Here is a 20,742-nt window from a genome sequence, read left to right as displayed (position 1 = left end):
GAAGCCTTGACTTAAACCATGATCCAGTCATCTAGCAGAGTATAGATGACGACCACGGACTATTCTAGAAAGTCCAGTGGAACGTTAGCAGGCTCACAACCTATAGGTGTTTCTGAATGATATGTCCACTAGATGTACTCTAAAAACCCTGACAGCAATGGACTTAGTACCTTATGAATAGACATTGGTAGCTATGGATTTAGTGCCATATAGATGAACATTGGCAGCTATAAACTTAGTGCCTAATAGATAACATCGACATCTATGGACTTAGTGCCTATTAGATAAACCCTGGACTCGATGGACTTCATGCCTATTCCTTACGACAGTCCCTTGGAATATATAAAACGAAAGAATAGATGATTCTTAGGGTAGATCCTTAAGAATAAAGAAGATAATAGGGATAGGAAATTGGGTTAATAGTTTGATAATTAAAACACAATAATTATATTATTATGGGATGAAAACCCTATGTACTCACCAGGTTTCCAAACCTGACCCACTCGGTTTGTTGTATCACATGTAACTATACGGAAGATATATTACACTAAGATTAAAGGAGATGTAATTCATTAGTGTATGTAAGGCTTATTTATGTTTATAGTGAAAAGATTCCCCATGTGTATGTGTACATCACTTGGTGAAACTCAACTTGTTTTGGTATGAAATGCATAAATTCACAATGTGAATCTTTGATGTAACTCATAGCCTCACAGATTCACAATGTTAATCTCTTAAAAATGTTTTCCAAGTTGATTACGACTTTTTCTTGTTTTCACTATGAAGAAAATAAGTGAAAAGCTTTACCATATGTATGTGTACATCACTTGGTGAACCTCAACCTTTTTTGGTTTGAAATGTAGATATTCACAGTGTGAATCTTCGATGTACATCTCACATTCTCAAAGATTCACAATGTGAATCTCTTAAAAATGTTTTCCAAGTTGCTTACTGTTGGATAAGGTGTCTAAGTCCATAACTATTTCTGGTAAGTACTTGACCCGACCCGACATGGTCCATTTGGGTTGCATGGCACCATGCAATTGGATAGACTAAATGAGAGAAATAAAACTTGGGAATTATTAATATATTATAAGTTCTAATATATTAATAATATTATTTAATTAGTTTGATCAAGAATTAATTTAGAATTAATTAAGTGATCAAAAGATAACTAATTAAATATATATTGGTTGATTATGTAAATCATCCATAACCTGTATAGTGGGCTAAGAGGCTCCATGGATTATCAACTTCGCTTCCACCCATAGGATGCTCCATGGATGCTCCATGGGAGTTACAAACCCATGGGTCATGGAAATGAAGAATCTGACACATTAGGGTTTACATGGTGTAACCCTAGATGTGTCAACACTATATAAGAAACCCATTCTCCACCAAAATCGGCGACACATATGAAACAAGAGGGCTAGGCTCACAAGGTTTCAAGGATCATAAGCAACAACAAGGTAAGTTATTCTATCTTTCATTCAAGTTAAAAATTGTTCCCCATGTATGCTAGATAGGAATATAACCTTGGAATTTAACTTTGCATGATAATTAGACAAACATAGATCCAAGGTTATTAGGGTTGCATGTACACTTAGGAAGTGTTAGAATGCTCAGAACCCATCACTTACCACTTTTGCTTGTTTTCACTATGTACAAAATAAGTGAAAAGATTCACCATGTGTATGTGTATATCACTTTGTGAACCTCAAACTGTTTTGGTATGAAATGCATAAATTCACAATGTGAATCTTCGATGTATATCTTATATTCTCATAGATTCATAATGTTAATCTCTTTAAAAAAAATTGCATGTTGATTACCACTTTCGTTTATTTTCACTATGCACAAAATAATTGAAAAGATTCACCATGTGTATATGTACATCACTTGGTGAACCTCAACCTGTTTTCGTATGAAATGCTTAAATTCACAATGTGAATCTTTGATGTAACTCATAGCCTCACAGATTCACAATGTTAATCTCTTAAAAATGTTTTCCAAGTTGATTACGATTTTCTTGTTTTCACTATGCACAAAATAAGTTAAAAGATTCACCATGTGTATGTGTACATCACTTGGTGAACCTCAAACTGTTTTTGTATGAAATGTAGAGATTCGCATTGTGAATCTTCGATGTACATCTCACATTCTCAAACATTCACAATGTGAATCTCTTAAAAATGCTTTCCAAGTTGATTACCACTTTCGCTAGTTTTCACTATGAACAAAATAAGTGAAAAGATTCACAATATGTATGTGTACATCACCTGGTGAACCTCAAATTGTTTTGGTATGAAATGTAAAGATTCACATTGTTAATCTTCGATGTACATCTCACATTCTCAAATATTCACAATGTAAATCTCTTAAAAATGTTTTCCAAATTGATTACCACTTTCGCTTGTTTTCACTACGCACAAAATAAGTGAAAAGATTCACCATGTGTATGTGTACATCACTTGATAAAACTCAACCTATTTTGGTATGAAATGTAATTATTCACATTGTGAATCTTTGATGTATATCTCACATTCTCACAGATTCACAATGTGAATCTCTTAAAAAATTGCAACTTGATTACCACTTTTGCTTGTTTTCATTATACACAAAATAAGTGAAAAGATTCACCATGTGTATGTGTATATCACTTGGTGAACCTCAAATTGTTTTGGTATGAAATGCATAAATTCATAATGTGAATCTTTGATGTAACACATTACCTCACAGATTCACAATGTGGATCTCTTAAAAATGTTTTCCAAGTTGATTACCACTTTCTCTTGTTTTCACTATGAACAAAATAAGTGAAAATATTCGTCATGTGTATATGTACATCACTTAGGGAACCGTAACATGTTTTGGTATGAAATGCATAAATTCACATTGTGAATCTGCAATGTACATCTCACATTCTCAAAGATTCACAATGTGAATCTCTTAAAAATGTTTTCCAAGTTGATTACCACTTTCGCTTGTTTTCACTATATACAAAATAAGTGAAAAGATTCACCATGTGTATATATACATCACTTGGTGAACCTCAAACTGTTTTGGTATGAAATGCATAAATTCACAATATGAATCTTTGATGTAACTCATAGCCTCACAGATTCCCAATGTGAATCTCTTGAAAATGTTTTCCGAGTTGATTACCACTTTCTCTTGTTTTCACTACACACAAAATAAGTGAAAAGATTCACCATGTGTATGTGTACTTCACTTGGTGAACCTCAACCTGTTTTGGTATGAAATGTAAAGATTCATATTGTGAATCTTCGATGTATATCTCACATTCTCACAGATTCACAATGTGAATTTCTACAAAGTTTTTGCAATTTGATCATTACATGTTGAATTTTATATTTTTTGACATGTATTTCATAAAATTGCTTATATTTTTGATGTTGATGTTAAAAATTTCACATTGTGTAGTTGAAGGTTCAAAAAAATATACCAAAAACACCGTAAGGAGAACCATGGTGGAAATTGTTAATAAATTAAGAAAAAATGAAGATCAAAAGACTCGTGATGAAAATGTTGAAAAAAAAACTTTAGAAAGTGATAATATTAAAAAAAAAAAAAAAAAAAAAAAAAAAAAAAAAAGCAAACAAAAATATTGATGTAGCAAGACGAATCTATTGTGATGACAGTTGAAAAGAATATTACACAAGGTTAGTATCTATAAAATTATAATTTCCTTTATATATAAAATCAGTTATCATTGATTTTTTTTAAATGAACAGAAATCAGACATAGTGCAAGACTTCAAAAAAAGAAAACGAAAAAGTCAATGAAGCAAGACAAATCTGTTTTCAAGACACCTAAAAAGAAAACAACTTAAGTTTAGTATTTATAGAATTATAATTGAATTTGATATAATTAAATAAATTCTCATTAATTTTGTTAAAATATGAACAAAAATCAGACAGAGTCCAAGACTTAAAATAATTTAATACAAAAAATCTATAACTCCTATTAAAGCAAATGATAGCCTTGTAACACTACTACAAAAAAGAGCATTACCGACGACCAAAACCGTTGGTAATCCGTCGCTACTACTCTTTACCGACAGAATTGTAGCATACCAAAATCTGTCAGTATATTCTTGTCGCTAATTGCTTGTAACAGATTTCCAACAGCTACATCTAATTTTTAGCAACAGATTTTTCCGTCAGAAATAGTAACGGAACAACGGAACACTGACATAATGTTTTTTGCAACGGATTACCGACTGAATTTGTTTACAAGGGATTACCGACAGAACAATTTACTAACGGATTACCAACAGAATCTGGAATAAATTAGTAACGGATTACCGAACAAATCTCAAAATGACTCCCTAACGGATTACCGACAAATTTTTTTGTCAGATTAGCGATAGATTTTGGCATTATAAAAAAATTATAAATTCATGAAAAAATTTAAAATTAAAAATAATTACATATTAAACACATAAATTTTCTAATCATACATCAATCTATATTTTAAAACCAACAAATATAAAAGTAAATCCATAAAATTCAATCCGTTAAATCCATATTCGACATACATTAAATCCATAAATCTTAATCCATATTTGATATTTAAAAAACATCAAATTCAAAATTTCGTCTATAATTCTCACGACCTCAACAACCGATGGAGAGTATCATTCTTCAATAGCTCGTGGATTCGATACCTATCATTGAGAGATATTTATATATTGTCCGATACCATAAATTCCCTCCAATGTTGACCATAAAGGGGAATCAACAAGTAGCAATTTTGATAATGCGTAAAACAAATGTGATTTTAAGTACAATATTCCTCCACGTGAAGTTTGAAAAAAAAATAGTTAATGATTATAAATAGCAACATACTTTAATGAAATTCATAATTATAGTTGCATACTTTCAAATAATCATAATAGAAACCATTTTCAGTTTTTTCACAATTATACAACATATTTTATGTTTTTACTCATAATAGCAATGTACTTTTGCCATAATTCCCAATTACAACTTATATGAAAGTAGATTGTTGCTTCATAATGAATGATGCCATAATTGGGAACTTTGGTAAAGCATGTTTTCAAGATTCAAGATTCCATTCCATTGAGAATTTGGTTGTAAATGTAAGAAATACAAAGGTACTTTCATTTATTAATTTCTGTTACAACATTGTAGTATCAATCATTATCTTGTTAAGTAATTGCACTTTATAACTATAACTGTGTAGATTTTTTCAATGTACAATGCTATAATAAAAAGAAACAAAAGTAGAATGCTATAATTAAAAAAATCAATGAAAGTACATTGCTATTTGTTGCATTTAACAATAAACGAAAAGAAAGAAAAATAAAGCCAAATACTGACCTCAGTCCTACTCGTTGGCCTTTTGGAACGGAGTTGATTAATGGAATCCTCTGTGCAATTCATTCCATTTTCATACATTTTATAACCCATTTTTTCTTCTACATGTAATGAAATTAAATTGGCATATAATTACAGTTGATTCATTCAATGGTTATTATGTTGACTTTGACAGGTGGCAAAAGGTTATTACCTTTTTACAACTTCCATGGATCGACCCTAAAGGCCAATTAATGAAACATTTCCATCAGCCCTTAAGTAATTTACCAAAGATTTCAAATCATCTTTCGGGAAAGAAGTAAAAAACAATCCATTTCAACTTAATGGGTGAAAAGGTAATATAACAACAATTAATAATCTTAAAACTTAGGCATATCAATGACCACACTTGGTGGGCTTCATTTACAACTATTAACACCCTATATATATGAGACTTGAGGAATCTGAGAGACTTGTTATCATAGTTTTTCTTGCTCTATAATAAGGAAAATTACCAAAACCATACCTTACAAGAAGCTAGTGTGCCACTTCAAAAGGTAGAGATGTCCTCATCTTCTTCCTCATGTGGTTGCAGAGCATCTATCTATGCAAAGCACACAATGCTAATATGAGTGATTGAACAACTAATATGAGTGATTGAACATAAACAAAAAAGCAATCAACAAATTTAATGAGTTGATTGTGGATATGGATAAATATATTTGTAATCTCGAAAAGCTAAGCCACCAAATTTGACAGAATAAAAAATCCACCAATAAATTTACCAAATCGTGGATTTCAAGAAAATTATACGTGTAATTTGATGCCGGCACACCCCAACAACTTAATAGAGAAAACCTGTTGCTAGTCCCGAGGAGACGAAGTCATTATCTGCTTATTCGAAATCTCGTGCTAAGAGAACAAACAAACACTATTTGAGTAATGTACATAAAGAATCTAATATAAAAAATAAGTTAAGGTTTTTTTACCAAAACATGGAGAAAAAAAAAGGTGAAATCGCATCCAATGATAAGGTCCACCGGCTACAGAAACAATTTTGACGATGGCGGCGGCGACGAAAGAGAGACGATGTTGGTCGTCATTCATACAGAGATAAATGGGAGAAATTTTACTTAGTTAAGGGGCAGTGAGTTGTAGGTCAGACCGAGAGGGAGAAGGCATGTTGCGTCGACGAATTTGGAGGAGTTGGAGGGCTTTGATGCCGGCGCTGATGGCGGAGGTGACGTCATTGACGGAGGCAGTGGTCAGATAAGAGGGAAAGGGAGAGTAGGGAAAAATCCGTAGACAACGTTCTTTTTTTAGTTCAGAGTTCAGACTTGTTTAGGAACACCCTTTAACACTTGTATATTTACAAAATTGCCCCAACAATTTAAAAATTAAAAAAAAATAAACAAATTTTACTAATGGATTTTTGACAGAATGAAAATTTGTTGATAACGGATTACCAACACAAATGTAGAGTGTTGCTAAACCGTCGCAAAGTCATCACTAAAATCCATATAATAAACTTTTTTTAATTTGTCGGAAATCTGTCGGTATTCCGTCTTTGTTTCCGATGGATTTTTTTCGTCGCTAAAATTATGTCGATATTACCTTACTTTTTAGTTGTGTAAAGAAAGAATCCGATGAAAAATCAACAGCATTGTTTATTACTATTTACATGTTTAATATATAAATTTATAAACAAATTTACATGTTTATTTTATGTAATATATTATAATTAACATAAATGGAGTAATATAATTCAATATATATCGATGGAAGGCAAACGGACAACAAGCTGCGCCGCTAGCCCTTTGTGAATGACAAAACTAATTCTTTTTTTTTTTGCAAAACAAAAACCTTGTGAATGATACTTTTTAATAACAAACTTTTTAAAAAATTTCACATGTGAATTTGTTGTATTGTTAGTTATTTTATAATATATGTTATAGTATGAGAAGTTTACGAAAATTATTGACTAACAGATAAAAGAAAAAGAAAAACAAATGAAGCAGAGATAAAAATGAAGATTGTCAAGACAAACACTCTGGAAGTAGTCAAAGAAAAAAAAGGCAAAAGTGCCAATAAATCCAAATAATAGGGTATCTTTGAGAACAAGAAAGAACCAAAATAACTTTTATGATATCGTTTAATCTTAAAAAAAAAAAAAAAAAAAAAAAAAAAAAAAAAAAAGTAGAGAAATGAGGTTGGGATCTTTGTTGATAATTGAAACCAATGGAATTTTTGGGAAATTGACACGTTTTGTTGTGAATTCATTCAATCCATTAGATATGAAAATGCATCTGCCTAATGCAAAGATAGATATATCACCAACTCTTGCTCATGATTTTCTTGGAATTCTTCTAAGTGGAAAAGATATATATATATATATATATATATATATATATATATATATATATAACACTGATCAATGTGAAGGAAAAGAATTAATGGATTGGAAGCAATAATACAATTTCAAGGCTATGAGACCATCAGATGTTGAAGAGAAGATTAAAGAATCATCATATTCACGGATTATTTTCAGAACAAACTTTCTATTACAGTTTGTTAATACCATATGTGAATAGAATAAGCATGGAACTTGTAAAACAACAGTATTGTCACATTTGTTAGGCAAAACACCTATGAGAGAAATTGATTGGTGTAGTTTTAGAACTAATTGCTTGAAAATGTCAAAGACGACGTGGGATGAAACTGATAGAGGAAACTACTATTGTGGGCCACCTCTTCTATTATTGGAAAGCAAATTTCTTATAATTAGCACTTTTATTTATGTTATTATAACAAAACTAATTAATCATAATTTTGTTTACATAAACATCTAGGTTATTTGGAGTTTATGAGAAATGATATGAGTGAAAAAAGACAAATACATGCACTACATTTTGGGGATTATGACATGATGGTGAAAAGGGGAAAAGCTGAGTTAAAGAGTGGTAACTTTGGAACTTTAGAATGAAATGATGATGTTATAGAGAATGATGAAGAATCCGACACCAATGAAAATGAAGATATGAAACTCGGTGTACGTTAATAATCTATATAATTAACAAAAATTGTGAAGCTGTATTATAGATATATGTTATAAAATTATAGTTAAAATGAATTCATAAAGTGATTCACATTGTGAATATAAAGGTGTATTTTATTACTTTTTCTATAATAAATTCACATAGTGAATATGTAATTTATTAAAATGCATTAAAAGTGTGATACCTCATCAATACATTCATATTGTGAAACTTGAATTTATTATAGAAAAAAGTTTAAAAAATTCATTGTTAATGACATTTTTTATTTCATTTTGCCGGAATTGGTATTAAAAGCAAAAAGAATTATAAAAAAAACTAGTGAATGATAAAATGAAGTTTGGAAAGTTAATTGAGTTTTCAACAACAAAATTCATAGAAAGAGATGAGTTGAAAGATATGAAGAAAGTCTTTGAACAAGAATTCATTTATAAAAGTCAAAATGAAGATGAAACAAATGTGATGAATGAAGATGATGCAAAAAAGTGACGAGAATGAAGATGAAGCAAAAAAGAGATGAGAATTTGAATGAGCATGAAATACCTGAAGATGGAGAAAGGGATGTGAATAAGGTGGATGGGAATAAGGGTGATATACATAAAGATGCAGATGTAGAACTACACCAGCAAAAAAAAGAATCAACCAATCATGGTAACACCAAGAAATTTATACAATGATCCAATAGTGCATGAGATTGCTGATTCTGTTCATTGTATTTAAAATTTTGACGATTATGATGATTTTGTCAATGTAAAAAGTTTTATAGATCAAATGAATAAAAAAAACAATAATAGATGATAAAAAAGTACTAGAAAATCATCAATGCCTAGTTTTTCACTTGGACTTGGTCTTGGTCTAACACAAGAGTTTCAGGAAGGATATGAAAGAAATGAAGATGACCAAGAGAAGAAAGAAAGAAAAGATGAAAAACTTGATGAAGAATGTTATGATTCAGACGAAAGAGAATGTGAAATTAATATCTTGGGAATTTAAGATGATCAAGGGGGAAGAAGAGATGTAGGGAAGAGATTAAAAAATCCATCACTGAAGGTATCTTCTCCTTATAATCAAAAAGAGGTTTGTGCATCAAAATTTGTAGATTCGGATGAAGTAAAAGTATCAGATAGAATTTTTTCTAGAACTGGTAATAGCATGTTAATTTATGTTATCTTTTCTTTAAATACAATAGTAAATAAATACAAATATAAATTAATTTTCTATTAATTGCTTTTTTGTTTTATTTGATTACAAATTAAGTGAGAAGGTATTTCAAATTAAGAGAGGTTATGTGCTTGGAAGAGGAATGATTGAAACCATGCAGGCAAGATTATGGGTACATGCACATGTCATTGATGTTTGGACTGATGTTTTGAACTATGAAGAAAAGCTTAAATCAAATTCTATAGTGAATCGGTATTTCTTTGATACATCAATGGTAGTAAGTAAATTAAGAAATATATATCATGATAATGTTGATCATATAATAAATAAAATTTTCAATAGTTCTAAATAAGTAATAAAATTAACACATTAAATTCTATTGTAATTTACAATGTGAATAATTTTAAATTTAAAATGTACCTTATTGTGAATTTAACAATTCAGTCTTTAAAGTTTGATGTATATTTAAATTTTTTGTAGAGACAGTATATATTTGACAAAAGAATCCCTTTCATTGAAAGATCTGATAAATTTGAGTCAAATATCAAAGATGCAATGAAAAAGGACAAAGAACTTCTGACATTTGAAAAAGTCCACTTGGTAATAAATTGTTCTTTTTGTTGAATATCTTGCATCTTTTAAACAAAGTTTAACAATCTAAAATATTAAAACAGGTGGTTTTCCCAGTTCATCAAAAAAATCATTTTTACATCATCTGGCTAAACTTAGAGGAACCAGCGGTTGATGTTATTGACAATAGGAATTCAGTTGCAAAATTTTCAAAAGCTTATTGTGATGCACCTAATAAATTGGTAAGAATAGTAAATTTACATTCTAAATATAAATATTTATAGAATGATAATTTGAATAAATAATAATGATAGAAAATGACAATTTCTTTTTTGCAGAAAATACTTTTTAGTAGGTACTTTGTGGGTGTCAATCACAAATCAACTTTAATTTTGGAGGGTGTTGAACCAGAATGGGTGAACATGAACTGGCGGATAAGGGATAATTATGTTGACTGTGGAGTTTTTTGCATGCGTCTTATGGAGACATATATAGGAGATAAAATAGTAAATTAGAAATATGGGTTGCCAAAAGAATCCAAACAACAACAAAGTGTGTTAAACGATTTACGCATTAAGTATTTGAAAAAGATAATATTTAGTGACGTAAACACATACAGGTCAAGAATCATTGCAGAAACAACTAAATCTGCAAAAAAGACTAATGAAGAAATACAAGATTTGCTAAAAAAAGGTATGGGAAAAAGGGGGTGAAAGGATATAGTACTTCAAGGTTGGAAAAAGAGGTGTAAAACTTAAAATTTAGTTTTCTATTCATAATTGGTATAAGTTTAGATGCACTTTAATTTCTTTAAGAACATATACATGATTGTTATGTTACAGTTTGATGTGAATTTCTATATCAAATATAACAAACTTTACTAATACTTAAAATATGTTATATTTTTCATGTGAATGTCTACATGTATGTTATACAATTACCTGTTTTATTAAAGATATGCTATTGGTCTGTGAGTGGGGGGGTGGGGGTGGGGGGGAGTGGGTATATTTCTACTTTGAATAAAGAATTGAAAGTACATTATCATTTCATGCATTTACTCCACTTCTTTTAGTCTAAATGATTAAATGTTAATGTGATTAATCAACTATACAATAGATGTAGAAATTTCACATTGTTTATATATACAGTAACATTAACCTTGTGAAAATGTTTATATATACAGTAACATTAACCTTGTGAAAATTTTATATGTGAGATTCACAATGTGAATTACGGTACATATATATCATTAGAACAATTAATATTTGACATCAAGATGTGTAGTAAATTACATAAAGGCAATCTTTAACATAAAAAATTCATATGTGAGATAAACAACGATAATTAAAATACAAAAATTAAATCATTAACATGAAAATTTTATTAGAAAACATTAAAAAAAATATCTTTAACCAAAAAAAAATAATATATATATATATATATATATATATATATTCTGTTATTACAAATAAAGTCTAAAACAATGAATATCAAAATTAACATGAATATTTTAACATTTCTATGCATTGAATGGTCATTACAAAAATCAAATCTTATTTTAGTAGTCTTAAAAAAAATTAGAAACAATCAGTTTTCTATAACCTCATATTCTAAATCATACTTCTTTAACCTCAAAATGCAACTCCTAGCATTGTGATTTGGTTTATGACATAAACAGCACAACCTAGAACCCTTTTTAGATGTCTCAATCACTTTTTCTCTAGTTCTCTTGATTCTTTTACCACTGGGCCATCCCTTGTTTCTGATCCCCTATGGACAATGAATGTTGATAACATCAGGTACTACAACTCCAATAATCTTTTCAATGTGAATCGTTCTACTCGAAGATGCCCTTGATGAGGTACATAAAGGAATACCACTATCAAACTCCTGAAGTTGCTTTATATATTTAATGAACTCATCCTCATTATTTGTTAATGGACAAACGAAGAATAGCATACACATCTTGAATAAAACATGCATTTTTACTGCATTTATGAGGATACGAGTACTTTTTTCTCAACAATCCATTAGTTATGATATATTTTCCCATCTCCTCAAAATGAAATTTGATGGAATTTCATCATACTCTTTCATATTTAATATGAAAAACATATGACGACATAACACTCCTTCCTAGACAAAAAGTATGCAGCTACAACTAATGCTAAGGCTATCACCCCTTATACTAAATACAACCTACAAAATTATCATTAATAAACAAATTAATATGTGAATAAGAAATTCTATGTCATACCATTCGATAAAAATTATACAAATTAACATTGATTCACATTATTAATCAGAATTAGAAATCATAATACTATAACATAAATATGTACTTCAAATCAAATTCACAAAAAAATACATATTCCATACTAATCTAATGAAAAGTACAAACCAATTTATAACTCTATGAGAATTCACACTGTGAATTGGCAAAACATCTAGCATTCACAGTGTGAATTTTTTACTATATTTTATATTTAATAAACTCTATTAGGACAAAGATACATACCTTGTAACGAGTATTAGGACAATGAGAAGGAAGACTATTTCAATAAAAATCATAATAATCTTCATCCTCATTCACATTTTTATCAATCAACTTTTTTTTTTCTTCTTATCTCTCAAAACATAAAGTTCACTTTCATCTACAATAACTACAGATTCTTGAGCACAATAAAAAAAGGATTTGTATAACCCTTTCTCAATGTCCAAGAAAATATTGTTGGAATAGTGTCTAAGGCTGCAACTATATTAGGCAAGTATTTGACACGGTTTTCCATGGTCCTTTTGGGTTGCCTTCATCATAGCAACTTGACAGGATGATTTATTATGAGAGAAGAAATATTATTAATATATTATGAGAATAATATAAGGAATAATAATATTGTTATTTGATTAATATAAGTCATAAATTAATTAAGAATTAATTTGGTGACTTAAAGAGATTAATTGAATAAAGGGGCATAAACTGTCAATTGATTGATAGTTGTACTTTGGGCTATAAATCCCTTCAGGATAAGGGGGACGATTTCTAGGGCTTTGGATAGGCTTAGATTTCGTCCAAGGCTTATCATTAGGGTATTGGATTGCTTAGGGCCTATGTTATCCAATTAGGGTTTAAGGGTGAAACCCTAGGAGCCTCATTAGTATAACTAGACCCTAGGGGTCAAGGGAAATTGGCACTTGTGCTTTAGAAAGAAACCCTGGCCGAGTTTTACTTCCTTCTCCTCTCTCTCAAATCATCCTCTTGCTAGTTGGTGTTTGCAAGCCATTAGAGGAGTGACAATTGTGACTCTAAAGCTCCAAGGACAAGAAGATCAAGCTAGTGATTCAAGGTAAACTTCTAATTCTGATTTCATATTGTTATTATAGTATATTAGCCATTAGAAGTCTTGGATTGAATGCATGTTTAATTAGAGAAACATAGATCCAAGCATTAGGGTTTGCATGTGCACATAGGAATGTTGATATGGCTAAAACCCATCAGTGGTATCAGAGCCTAGATTGGTTTCTATTGAAATGATGCATTGTTTGCTTGTTTGATGCTTGTTAAATTCGAATTTTATGTTTCCGTCTGATGGACTCGGTGAGTCCCATAGTGGAATCGGCGAGTAGGCTCGACTCGGCGAGTCCATTAGGGTACTCGGCGAGTCCCAACGTCAGAAAGAGCAAATGTCGGGATTTCTTGTTGTTTATCTTTGAGACACTTGCCTTAATCATATTAGATCAATATAAATCCGATTTTATGATATATATGAGTATATTCTTGATCTAATTGAAGATATTTATCAATTAATAAAATATTTATTTCCTTATGTGATAATTGATTAATTATTTTGATTAAATTGGTAAATTGTTTTGCAAGAAATTATTAAATAAATCAAATATGGATAATTATTTGATTAAATGTTGATTTAGATTATTTGTTATTTGATCCCCTATATTTTGAAAAGTTTAAAACTTGCCCTCAAGTTTTGAAATTTATGTTTTGTGATTAAAAGTTTAATTTAGACAATTTAAATTTCAAACCCTAGAATTTTAGAAGTTTAAAATTCAACCCTATACTAATATAATATTACAAGATTAATATATATATATATATATATATATATATATATATATGCATATATATATATATATATATATATATATATATATATATATATATGTATAATTAAAATGCTAGTCTTACCGTTAGTAGGCCTCATTCACGAAGCCGGTCTATAAGGTAGGTATAAGGTTGCTGCCTATAAAATAGCGCTTAATGGGTGTACACTCACAGCCACCGCTTGCTTGATCGGTGGAGGGTCGTTAGCCGAACGGGTAGGATAGGGCAACCTCATCTCTTCATTAAAAGTATAATATGAAATACAAAGTAACTACATGTTTTTCAAAAATTTCCCAATCCTAGTTACTTTAGGAAAAGTGAATTGATGCAATCCCATGAAATTACACTTTGCACACTTGCTAAGAAGTTAGTGGAGCGTGTGTGGTTTACCGGCACACTAATTGGTTCTAAGCAAAGGTGGCAAAGGGTGATTCATTGTTTATCAAAGTTCGATGGAGCGTGTGTGGTTTACCAGCACACCGAATAGGTGATCGTTACAATGAAGGCACCATGTAAATTTGCATGGTAATTTACACCCACTTTGTGATCCTCGGTATCCCAGTCACAAACGAGAGGGGCATATCGAGATTTAAACATGCCATTGAAAGGTTTCAATGAATCTCATCCAAACCTAGGAATTCTCAATACATTTAGAACTTAAAGTTATTTTTTCGTGATGGAGAATTAGTGAATTGTCATTCACTTACCTTCAAATTGTTTGCATGTTAGATTACGGCATCCCTTTTCTAATATGTAAATATTATTGTTGGATCCTAGCCCTAATTTTTCTTATTGGGTGATAATTAGGGATTCAAATTCTAATCTATCTTTGTCCTTTCTATTTGTAGATGTCGAACGCGAACAACGTTGCTGCTAGTTCATTCGCGTTGATGAGCCTTTGCCAAAAGGTGACTTTCGATGGGACGAACTTTAGCGAATGGATAAGATACATTCGCACGAGTGCTCGCTACGAGGATAAGGAGTATGTCCTCGATGAGAAGCTCGAGAAGATCAACCCAGAAATTGCTACTCCAGCTGAAATGACTGCTTTTGAGACTCATGAACATGATGCAACGAAGGTTCATTGCATCATGATAGCCACAATGAACGCCGAATTCCAAAAGTCCTATGAGGACATGTATCCGTACGAAATGCACCAAGACTTGTTGGAGAGATACCATCAGAACGCGAGGCAGGAGCCTTACAAGATTTTTACTAACATGATTTCCGCCAAAATGGGTCATGGAGAATCTCTAACCGTGCACCTACAAAAGATGCAAAGGTATGTCGATCACCTTCGCAAGTTGAATGTTGACTTTGGGGAAGACTTGGCGATCGATATGGTGCTTCACTCTTTGCCTCCATGTTACAATCAATTTAGGATGACCTACCACATGAACAAAGAAAAGGTCACCCTAATTTGGGTCATGGACAAGTCTGTTGCACCCACTCCCAATCCACCCGTTGCTCCTGTGTTTGGCCATTGGGCAAGGAAGAGGCAAGAAGAGGAAGGCTCCGTCTAAGAGCCACCGCAAGGGAAAGTCCCGAGATGGTTCCTCTACTAGTGGGACCAAAGTTGATCCCGCTAAGCCTAACCCTAACCCAAAAGAGGCAAAGTGCCATCATTGCCATAAAATAGGGCATTGGAAGAGAAGCTGCCCAGACTACCTGCAAGCCATAAGGGAAGGAAAGATCAAGCCATCTTTCGCAGGTATATACACAATTAAATCTAACGATTCATCTCATGCTATTTCTTGGGTCCTTGATACCGGTTGTGGTTACCACATTTGTTTTGAATTGTAGGGACTAAGAAGAAATAGGGATGTGGAGCATGGAAGAATAAATCTAATCATGGGGAACAGAAGATCGTCGCCTGTGACCAAGATTGGAGTGTATTCTTTAGTGCTTAGGAATGGTTTATATTTAGATTTGAACAATTGTTGCTATTCGCCAGAAATGGCAAGAAACATCATTTCATTTCATGGTTTGTTTAGACAAGGTTTTAGATTTTCTTTTAATAATGAGAATGGTTCTATTCTTGCTTATCTAAATGGTGTCTTATATTTTGAAGCAATACCGTGTAATGGAATTTATGAAACTGTTATGATTGTAGATAACTTAGGAAATGATGTTTTATGCATGGATTCTTCCAATAGTATGGATAAAGCATCCTTGTGGCATTGTCGTCTTGGACATGTCAACAAGAAGCGCATAGCCCAACTCCAAAAGGATGGAGTGTTGGAGTCATTCGGCCTTAGGGAAGATGACACATGCGAGTCTTGTTTGCTTGGAAAGATGACTAAGTCACCCTTCACTAGCACATGTGAAAGGGGTGAGGGTCTATTGGACCTCATACATACCGATGTATGTGGACCGTTTAGATCAACCACGAAGGATGGAAACCGCTTCTATGTGACTTTTACCGATAACTATAGTAGATATGGGTATATCTATATAATCAAGCAAAATTCAGAAACGTTTGAAAAGTTCAAAGAATTCAAGAATGAAGTGGAGAATCAATTGGGCAGGAAAATCAAGATGCTTCGATCTGATCAAGGAGGAGAGTACCTAAGTCTTGAATTCCACGACTATCTCAAGGAGTGTGGAATAGTTTCACAATTGACGCCACCTAGGACACCACAGTTGAATGGTGTGGCAGAAAGGCGTAATCAAACCTTGTTGGACATGGTTCGCTCTATGATGAGTCGTGCTTCACTACCTATCACTTTTTTGGGGTATGCCTTAGAGACTGCCGCCCACATCCTTAATCGAGTTCCTACTAAGAAGGTTGCCAAAACACCTCACGAGATGTGGACAGGGAAAGCTCCCTCGTTAGCACATATCAAGGTTTCGGGTTGCGAGGCTTTCGTAAGACGAGATACTCACGACAAGCTCGAACCTCGTAGTGAGCGATGTATTTTCATCGGCTACCCGCAGAAATCCTTTGGATATCTCTTCTATAGACCGAAGGATAATGTTGTCTTCGTTGCGAGGAGAAGAGTTTTCCGAGAGCGAGAACTCATAAGCCAAGGAGACAGTGGGAGGCAGATTGAGCTTGAAGAAATTCAAGAGTCGATAGATGAAGGAACCTCTACCGCTGGCACTCAACCCGAGGAGGAAACTCCGGTTGAACCGATTGACGAGTCATTACCTCTTAGACGTTCCAAAAGAGTTAGAGTTCAACCCTAGTTTTATCGTTTTCATATTACTACCGAAGGGGACACGTTTATTAGTGATGGTACACTAATAAACCTTGATGAACCTAATAGCTATAAGGAAGCCATGGTAGGCCCAGAGTCTGTGAAATGGAAAGAGGCAATGGACAGCGAGATCCAGTCCATGTATGACAACCAAGTTTGGAATTTGGTTGATAATGTGCCTGGACGTAAGATCATTGGGTGCAAATGGATCTTCAAGAAGAAGACCGACATGGATGGAAACGTACACACATATAAGGCGCGATTGGTTGCGAAGGGCTTTACTCAAACTCCCGGAGTTGACTATGATGAGACCTTCTCACCAGTTGCGAAGATAAAGTCTATTAGAGTGATGCTTGCTATTGCCGTATTTCATGATTATGAGATTAGCCAAATGGATGTCAAAACCGCTTTCCTTAATGGAAAGTTGGCTAAGGATGTTTACATTGCTCAGCCAGAGGGTTTTTTCGATCTGAAGCATCCAAATAGAGTGTGTAAGCTTGAGAAGTCCATTTATGAACTTAAGCAAGCGTCTCGTAGATGGAATCTTTGCTTCGATGAGAAAGTCATAGAGTTTGGATTTGTACGAAGAGAAGATGAATCATGTGTATAAGTCAAAGCCAGTGGGAGTATAGTAAGCTTCCTCGTTCTGTATGTCGATGACATACTACTCATAGGAACCGACGTCCCGACTCTACAGGAGGTTAAGTCCTGGCTCGGGAAGTGCTTCGCTATGAAGGACCTCGGAGAGGCTTCCTATATTTTGGGAACAAGGATAGTGAGAGAACGAAGTAAGAGACTAATAGGACTTAGTCAGAACACTTACTTAGATAAAGTACTGAAATGTTTTAGTATGGAAAACTCGAAGAAGGGAGAATTACCGATACAGAGTAATGCCAAGTTGAATAAGACTCAAAGTCCGAGTACCGAAGCTGAAATAGCTGAAATGAGCCGAGTTCCATACGCTTCCGCAGTTGGCTCAATCATGTATGCTATGAATTGTACTCGCCCTGATGTAGCCTTTGCTATGAGCATGGTTAGTATATATCAAGGGAACCCTGGCAGAGCCCATTGGATTGCGGTCAAGAATATCCTTAAGTACCTTCGGAGGACGAAGGAATGGTTCTTAGTCCTCGGAGGAAGTGATGACTTGAAGATGCGAGGGTATAGTGACGCCAGCTTTCAGACCGACAGGGACAACTACCGTTCGCAGTCGGGCTGGGTCTTTACCCTGAATGGAGGAGCAGTAACATGGAAAAGTTCCAAGAAGGAAACCGTAGTTGATTCAACGTGTGAATCAGATTCCATTGCAGCGAGCGAAGCGTCGAAGGAGGCAATATGGTTGAGGAACTTCATCGGTGATCTTGGAGTTGTACCTACCATAAAGGAGCCCATGGAGATTTTCTGTGATAATGAAGGAGCGGTTGCCTTGACCAAGGAACCGAGGGATCATGGTAGATCTCGACATATCGACGGAAAATATCACTTTATTAGGCATCATGTAGAAGAAGGACAACTCGTAGTGAAGAGGATATCATCAGAAGATAACCCAGCAGATCCGCTTACGAAGGGACTGAGTAGGGTTAAGCACTTGCAGCATGCTAGGAGTATTGGGCTGAAGGATGATATTAGTATAGATTAGATAGTATTGGAAGCGTGGAATAGATAAATGTAATTAACATTTTATGATTAAATAAAAGAGTATTATTTATGAGTAATGTTACTATCTTATGTTAATTGTTTAACTATTGTTTCACTTTGCATGTCTTGACTTCCAAAATAATTGAGTTTATTAAGAATAATCAAATTATTCAAATTTTCCACAATCGTTCATATATTGGAAGTAGGTATGAATGAAGATTGTCATGAATTGGTGTGTAGATTGTCTAAATGGTATTATACATAGCAAAAGTTTGCTGCAACGTTCATGAGTGCTTATGAACTAGTTTTGAGCATTGGAACAAACCCGCGTTTGCTGGAATCACCTTATGGAATGTGATAAAAGGGTGATCGCAAGACGATAATATCATATGGTCTTAAAACCAAGATATATGGTTTATTATTTGTTAATTGGTTGTACATTGATAATGCGAAACCGCATCCGTAACTTGATATTATAAAATGTATTGTTGTGTATAGTTGATTAATGAATAAGTAAATGCATATAAGTCGAAGTTTATCTGTTACTTTTATCCTAAGAGGGTAAAAGCGATATCTCGACCGCTCGATGATTTGATTTGACTTATGTGCCGGGCCCAGTCAGAACTGAATTGATGTGTTCGATTAAGTTCTATGTCAAATGAATCGGAGATCGAGAAACCAAATGCTAGACAAATTGTTCCATAGAATTGTCAGCATGATATTTGAACAGAGGACTGTACGATCCCTTATCTAAAGGACAAGATTGATTAGATCAGAGTTTGATAGCGTCTTTGAGAGCTATGATTGCTAATCGGATTATACTTGTATATATAGTTGCTAGACTTATCCAAGTGGGAGACTGTTGGAATAGTGTCTAAGGTTGCAACTATATTAGGCAAGTATTTGACCCGGTTGTGCATGGTCCTTTTGGGTTGCCTTCACCATAGCAACTTGACAGGATGATTATTATGAGAGAAGAAATATTATTAATATATTATGAGAATAATATAAGGAATAATAATATTGTTATTTGATTAATATAAGTCATACATTAATTAAGAATCGATAGTTGTACTTTGGGCTATAAATCCCTTAAGGATAAGGGGGGACGATTTCTAGGGCTTTGGATAGACTTAGATTTCGTCCAAGGCTTATCATTAGGGTATTGGATTGCTTAGGGCCTAAGTTATCCAATTAGGGTTTAAGGGTGAAACCCTAGGAGCCTCATTAGTATAAATAGACCCTAGGGGTCAAGGGAAATCGGCACTTGTGCTTTAGAAAGAAACCCTGGCCGATTTTTACTTCCTTCTCCTCTCTCTCTCAAATCATCCTCTTGCTAGTTGGTGTTTGTAAGCCATTAGAGGAGTGACAATTGTGACTCTAATGCTCCAAGGACAAGAAGATCAAGCTAGTGATTGAAGGTAAACTTCTAATTCTGATTTCATATTGTTATTATAGTCTATTAGCCATTAGAAGTCTTGGATTGAATGCATGTTTAATTAGAGAAACCTAGATCCAAGCATTAGGGTTTGCATGTTCACATAGGAATGTTCATATGGCTAAAACCCATCAAATATTATGTGTATAAATTTCCCGGTGCATGCTTTTCAATAGCCAAATCGGTCGTTAGCTTGGGGGGGGGGTAGTTATGGACTGATAAT

General features: G+C 33.1%; 1 long non-coding RNA gene across 6 annotated transcripts; it reads right to left on the bottom strand.

The window, feature by feature from the left end:
- Positions 1 to 4,512: 4,512 nt before the first annotated feature.
- Positions 4,513 to 6,656, bottom strand: LOC145056753 (uncharacterized). 6 transcript variants are annotated; one of them, XR_013685908.1, is made up of 3 exons: positions 6,332 to 6,656; positions 5,367 to 6,254; positions 4,513 to 4,690 (listed from the first exon to the last, which is right to left on the bottom strand). It is a non-coding gene; the product is annotated as an uncharacterized LOC145056753 (long non-coding RNA). The 6 variants fall into 6 exon arrangements; XR_013685909.1 differs by having other exon boundaries at positions 4,513 to 5,946; positions 6,128 to 6,254; XR_013685911.1 differs by having other exon boundaries at positions 4,513 to 5,942; positions 6,128 to 6,254.
- Positions 6,657 to 20,742: the final 14,086 nt, after the last annotated feature.

This window comes from Lactuca serriola, chromosome 6, assembly GCF_051521515.1.
Source record: "Lactuca serriola cultivar US96UC23 chromosome 6, Lser_US96UC23_V15, whole genome shotgun sequence".
Classification (NCBI taxonomy): Eukaryota; Viridiplantae; Streptophyta; class Magnoliopsida; order Asterales; family Asteraceae; genus Lactuca; species Lactuca serriola.
This window is presented reverse-complemented; position numbering and strand designations above follow the sequence as displayed.